The sequence below is a fragment of the Macrobrachium nipponense genome, chromosome 13 (assembly GCF_015104395.2).
Source record: "Macrobrachium nipponense isolate FS-2020 chromosome 13, ASM1510439v2, whole genome shotgun sequence".
Classification (NCBI taxonomy): domain Eukaryota; kingdom Metazoa; phylum Arthropoda; class Malacostraca; order Decapoda; family Palaemonidae; genus Macrobrachium; species Macrobrachium nipponense.
The window spans coordinates 95,190,435-95,197,886 of NC_087206.1; positions in this window are offsets into that span (position 1 = coordinate 95,190,435).

Below are 7,452 nucleotides of genomic sequence, written 5' to 3' on the forward strand. Positions count from 1 at the left end.
GGTTTAGCATTCTAGGCTTTCATAACTCTGCAAGTATTCATATTTGATATGGTTAAATATCATTCAAAATTTGAATTAATTCAATTTTAATTACTCTATTTAGTACCTTCATGGTTTTTTATTGCCAATGTATGTGTATTTTGTATATTTCTTTTTTTATCTTTATTAAAATATTTTTTTCTGTCTTTTTAGTTTAAGATTTAGAAGTTGGAATAACAGTATATTTACTATATAACTGTACACAAGATATTTGTGTGATATAATTCATTAATATAAAAATCTCATTCTTTCTCATGCATCCTATGTGATTATATACATATAAAAATATTTGTATTAGTTTCTCTCACTGCAATCTCCAAGCTTATTGGTAAACATAATGCAACAATGTATAAAAAACATTATTACTGTTCAGTAACTGAGTCTAACTCTAGCAAAGTAACTCTATCTTTTAATTAAAAATACAAGTTCCTGTTTGATTTGTTTGTCTGGCCATATCCTATGTTCTGTTTATTTACAGTGATAACACTTTAATTTTTCTAGATGTGTAAAAACTTGTAAGTAAATCTAAAACGATGATTTTATCTATAACTTTTGTTTCGAAACATTTGCTCATATAGATCACACGTTGCATAAACAAGAAAACTAGGAAACATATGGCAATACGCAAAGCACTACACCCAACAGCAAATACAGACTATACATAACCCGAAAAGAAGGAGGAAGAGGGCTAGGGCTACTAAGCATAGAGGCTGCATCAACAATGAGAGCAGAGCATTAGGGCAATATCTGAAAAAAAAAGTGAAGATGAGTGATCAAGCGTGCATGGGAAGGTCTGACAAAAATAGACGAAGATTCAGTAATAAAAACTGAACGGAAGAATGACACAACAAACCAATGCATGGACAATACGTGAGACAGACTAAAGAACTGGCCACCGACGAAACATGGCAATGGTTGCAGAGGGGCAGAACGGAAGAAAGTAACAGAAGGAATGTTAACAGCGGCACAACACGAGGCCCTAAGAACAAGATATATCCAAAGAACGATAGTTAGAAACAACATAAACCACAGCAAGTGAATGTCCAGCACATGAAACCATGATTCAGTAGCAAAAGCCCTCCACTTGAGCCTGTGCAAGAAACGCCAGCTAGCTTGCAGTAATAAGTGGTACGAACACCAGCCTGAAGATGTGATAGAAAATGATCAAGCAAAGATCCTCTGGGACTATGGTATCAGAACAGATAAGGTGTTACTTGCAAAAAGACCAGACGTGATGTTGATTGGCAAAATCAAGAAGAAAGCATCACTCATTGAGGTCGCAATAGCATGGGACAACACAGTAGATGAGCAATAAAGAAAAAATTGAAAAGTATCTAGATCTGAAAATAGATATAAGAAGGATTTGGTATATACCAGTAGAAATTGTACCCATAATTATAGGAACACTAGGCACGATCCCAAGATCCCTGAAAAAGAATCTTGAAAAACTAGAGGCTGAAGTAGCTCCAGGACTCATGCAGAAGAGCGTGCTATTAGAAACAGCGCACATAGTGAGAAAAGTGATGGACTGCTAAGGAGGCAGGATGCAACCCAGAACCCCAAACTATAATAAAAAATACTATATAGGATAACTGCGAAAGACCCAAAAAAAGGGAGGGGTGGCAAATGAAAACAAATTACTTAGGAAAACCATTATATGTTACCATATCTAAGAAAAACTGGGAAACCTATTTGGAACCAATTATCTACATATTTGTTCCTTCCTCTTACTTATAGCTGAAAATCTTTCCTAGTAATAGGATTACTAAAAACGAGCAAAACGAGTAATGGGATTACTAAAAATGAACAAAAGATGAGAAATTTAAGATATATTAACACTTTTCAAACATATCTGTTCTATCTTTAGCAATGAACTCATGCAGAACCTCTGCATTTAGAAGGATAGAGCTCCAAAATCCATTTTCTGCTTTCAGGAAATGCAGGGAGCCAATAGTAATTTAAAGTAGTATGTGTCATCACAATCCCCACCTCCTGACGATTCCAAATACTTCTTATAACAGAAGAATTGAACGAATCCACAGAAATCGTGCTACAATTTTCTACGATTTTATCTTTTAGCAACAGCGTCCAAGCTGATTTTCATGTAATTTTGGCTCTCCGGCAACGAAAATGCTCCAATTTGTTAAAACGTATATTATTACGATCCCCATTTAGGGTCGATTCCAATGATATCTTATTAGTGCATTTCGGTTAGAGTGCAGGAGGAGTTTAACCCACACGCAGGCTTTCTTTGTGATTGTTGGCATGGAGAAACGTCAACTGATCTTCAGACATGCTTAAGAAACATTAATAATTACGATATCCGATATCTTGATGCTTTCTTCAGCTCCCAAAGGAAGAGCAAAAGATTCCATACCTATGATCAAAGAACAGCATAGACCTTTTGAAAAGACTTCGCTTGCTTTAAGATCTTTATGGCTCCATTACAGACCTCATATTTCAGTGACTGGATATCGTCGGATTTTTATTTTTTTCTGTTTTCATGTCCATAATTTTAATGAAGAAACCATCCTCATACGAAAACTTTCTAATAAGACTAAATTATAAAAGCTATCTGTCCAAGAGAAACTGCGATTCATTTTTGAAGAGCCAAAAGAATTAAGTTAATGAAGTATCCTGCTGTTTATGAAAGCCTCATTACGTCTCATCAGACCGAATGCTTATTTCCTTCTCTGCAAGAGCTTTGATCTTCTTTGTAATATAATTGGGAGGAAAATTTGAAATGGAGGTTTAAGATCTGGGAAGATTTTTGAAGATTTAATCCACGCTGTGGATGTAAAATTAAGTCCTCATTGATAATGCATGATTGCGCTTTACATCTATTTTACGTAATTACTCACTTCACAGTGATAAATCATATTTGCTTCTCATAATAAATGCAAATATCGTTTTCTTGTTTACATATATCTGTAATATTTGTTTTTCACTTTCGATTTAGTAATTTCCCAAACAGCTGAATTTGTGAATATTTCTTTTTAATTTACAGTATGTAATAATTTGTAATTAACATTCTGCATATTTTCAGAATAAAATTTACAGGTTTTACTGGTCAGTCTTTTAATATAGTAATAATAATCGTGATTTAAAGATAATTTTTTTGCTCATATCTCAATCGAGTTTCGTTCTTAATATTAGGATTATTCGCTGTATGTTTTATATCATGTTCTATATTTCATTATACGAAATATGCATTTATTTAATCTATCGTATTCATATCTTCACTGTCTTTTAAAGTGTTTGGAACATTTTTTTGGGACATTACAGTAAACATTTGACATATCTATGCGTTGTTGAAACATTATTTTCATTACCGAGTTTAATAAATGATTAGTGAAAGACACCTTAGAAAATGGTTACAACATTGTGTCGCCCAGACCTCGGCCTACCTGTCAAGGTTGGCAGCCACCACGTATCACCCTCACTACCAGGTAGTCGTGAGTTACTGACATTGCTAAATCATGCTGTTGTAAACATCTTTTCAACAACATGCTGTATCAAATACGTATTAAATCTCAGCAGTCAACCAGCATACTTTGAGCATCCTATGAATGAAGTGCTCTTCACATTGGTGCCTCCAGGGAGCAACCTAGTACAAAACACTGTTCCTAACGTTACCTTACTTAGCAACCAGGCACGAACAATAATCATGGCACTAAGCTCTGGATTGTTTCCTTTGAAAGCTCTCATTTATTGTTCACTCAATAGATAAAGTGTGGTCCTCACATTAATACCCTGGCGGATAATGGACTGAATACATCAATGCCTACGAATAACAAAGCCACCGATGAACGAGTTTTAGACATGGTTTGCTCTCTCTCTCTCTCTGTCTCAGAGCATTAAAAGATTGTTTTTAAAGCTTGGTATTGATATAAACTTGGCTCTAGAATTTCCCACTCAGAAACAATCATGAAAAGGTTAAAGTATACATAAGACCTTACTAGATGAAAGCATGACTGTGACCACCGTGAATCTAAATGTATGTTTCTCTTCTCGATGACTAAGCCACATATCTTAGTTCTGAAGAGCAAGCATGTCAGCTTTCCCTCTGGAATATCTTGACTTCAACAAAATAGGCACATTTTGACTTTGAAGCTATCCATAACTCTCTATTCATCTGCAATGCGTGCTGGTTTCACTTGCAGGTTAAAAGGATCACCTAAAAAGAATTCCATCAATCCTCATCATGACGCGTTCCTTAACACTCCACTGACTGACACATCGGCAAGGGCATCCTGGAATGAGCACAAGTCCCTTCACAACCTACCAGGACAGTAATTATCGAAGAAGATAGTAAACTATGAACACAGACAGTAAAGATATAGAAGACTGACTTGATCATGATGATTTGGCCGAGTCATCTGCCAACTAATATCACATCACCCAGCCAATGTAGAAGGTAAGCCTATTTAAGGTGGATGAGTTGTTGGAGACCTCCAAATCTTCATAGCACACAGGCCTGCTATCTGCAAGAAGACAATGATGCCAGCAAGGCAACGCCATGCATAAGCAGCCATGCAAGCCTAGCAAAAATGGTCCCCGAGCTGCCTGCAAGCCCCTAGCCACCTGTACTGCGTATCCATCACCTTCAATTCAGAAAAGTGCCCAGGAACTATCCCCATACTGCAGATGGAGAAAACAATCTGTGTAACAGCCATAAGAAGTAATTTATAGCACCAGCATAAAAATATCAACCACCAGTGACTGCCAAACACCAAGCTGTAACTTGGTTGTATCATCGGCAACACCATAGCTTTCTATAGCCACTGAATTTTTTCCTCCATGTGAGGGGAAGGAAAACAAGAAAGGTATTTATTATAGCTAACGTTCAAATGCCTGAATTTAGTACTGAGTTCCTATGGAACTAGAGGGTGCTCATGGACATTACTCACTGCCGCTTTATAAACATGTGTACTTTCCAAACAGTAAGTTTCTTCTAGGGACCTAGACAGCTTTCTATCTGTTAGGTAGGCACTACTAAGCTACACCACTTACTGGAGGACTTTCTCAGTTTCTTCCAGCAGAACATCATCAGACTCCTGCGTACCCATAATCTCGTTATCCTACTTCTTATCAAACTAATGGGTCCCTAGGTTCTGCAAACTGCCCCTAGATAAACTATTCATTCCTAAAAAGGCCTTCAGAATTTTGGAATAGATGACCTTTTTCAGAAGGCCTCCAGTCCTTTCCTTACTCCACAGAGTCAAGAATCCTGAACGATCATAGCAACTTTTTTGAAGAATGTAGACAACTAAACCGTCCAAAGAAACCTAACAACTAACTTTTTCCGAAATAGCTGACATCACATCTAAACTCGAAGGAGCAAATATCTAATCAAAGTTTGAACTACTGAAGGGGATATCCTGAAAATGGTAATCGTTATGCTCTATGGAACATATTCCTGATTCAGGGGATAATTTTAGAAACTAAAGGACACCCTGGGAGACCTTCCCTTCTGCATCTGCTAAGTTGATGACATACTCATATTCCTCTGAAACCAAGAACACCAACAACAAGACAGAACAATTCCCTGACTCCTACGAGAGAATGGCTAAATAATATGTCCTGACAAATGCATCAGTGGCCCCTCTGGTGAGTTCCTTAGCCATCACATTTCAGAGTTCAAGACGTTACCTGTCAGGTATATATCTGACCCTGAAAACAATAAAATAGCTCCAAGAACTCACTGAGTTCAGACTGTTATATCTAACAAATTAGCCCTCTAATCAATCGTTTTTTACTATTTCATAAAGTATTCCATCCAGTGCTATCTTTCTTCTTCTTCTGATATTGTCATTGATCCACTCCACCTTTCGACTTCCACTTCCTTCTGACTTCCTTCTGGCACCCATAGATATTTCATTTCTGATTATATGGTTCACCATAACACCTGTACCACTCCCTTTGTCACAGTAATTAGCCTGATTGTTAAAATATTCTTGCTTTTGCATTCATATCACCAACAACAATTATCATACTCCTTATTGAGATTTGATCCATATCACTTTGTAATTATGTATAAAATATATATTTTATTCCTTTGTTAAGTTCATTAGTTATGCACAGCACAGATGGGACTAATATTGCACTGTTTTCACTTGGATGTTGCCAGAGTAATCTGTTCTCCGTGAATAAATATAGTATGCATTACCATCTCCCTACCCACACAACATTTTTAAATTCCTATTCATAAGTATTTAATATGTCCAGTCTATGCTCATATCTCCTGAGTTCATTTTATACTGTATGTCTCCAGCCTTTGGGTAACGAATTGGCAATCGAAAAGCCAACAGGTGTCCGTACCCTAATCTTGAGACCTGATCCAGGTATTATCAACTGGATCAACTAGACCTAGTGCTTGATAAAAGACAAGGATTTAAATTCTTGAGATATGTACTTATCCTAGTTACCCATAAGCATTGACAGTTCCAATGTACTAAGACGTTTTTTTCGCTAGGTCTTTTTATCTTTCTTCATTTAATATTGTGTTTATATTGTTTTGGAGATATACAACTTAAATCACCGAATCTGCCTCTAAGAAACAGCGCATTGTGCATATGCAGTAATCAAGCTTTCTATAGCAATCATTCGTCCCTGTTCGTAATGCAATCATAATTTTTCGACATCCTTTGTCTCTTTCCTACATATACCTATAACCTTAGGGATACATTGGTTGTGGATGGCTTCCTTCCAAATATAAACTATCAGAGGAAGCAGCACCATCAAACGTTCTTCATTGTTATATATTCAAAAGAATAGGATACAACTTTTCTTTGCAATGTCGACTAACGGAGACATTTGGAAACTCCAAGTACACTGCTAAAGGAGTTCGTATGTAGTTATTGTATCTCTGTACTATCGAAGTGATGTGAAGAGAGAAATGTTATTAACCCGTAACAAGAAGAAATAATTAAAAAGATCATCACGACCCAGACATCCAAGTATGCACTTATTGGAATGTATGTGTTCGTGGGCGTGTTTACAGTATTTAATTGCATATCCAACAAATAGATGTTTTGGTCGAAAGTTGACGTAGTGAGCTTCCCCTAGTGTTAAAACATAAACATAGGTAAAGAAACACGACGATGAATCTGAGTAGTTTTATAGATAAATAGAAAGGAAAACAAAAGCATCGTGAAAGGAATCCTTATTGTTTCTTTCCGTTTATAAGTTTCTTGTTTAAACATCAGTAACACCGATTGGAAAGTATTTCATCGTAGCAATTCAACATATAATGTTGACACTGGGCAAAGTAAAGAGCAAGCACTGTTTATAGAGGTGCAGGTACTCCAGTTTTGATTCTATCAGTTTCCAGTTTTTTAGATTTTTGAAAATATATCAAATTGTGGAACTTCATTTTGATTTTTGGAGCTGCGAAGAAATAAGGCTGAAAGA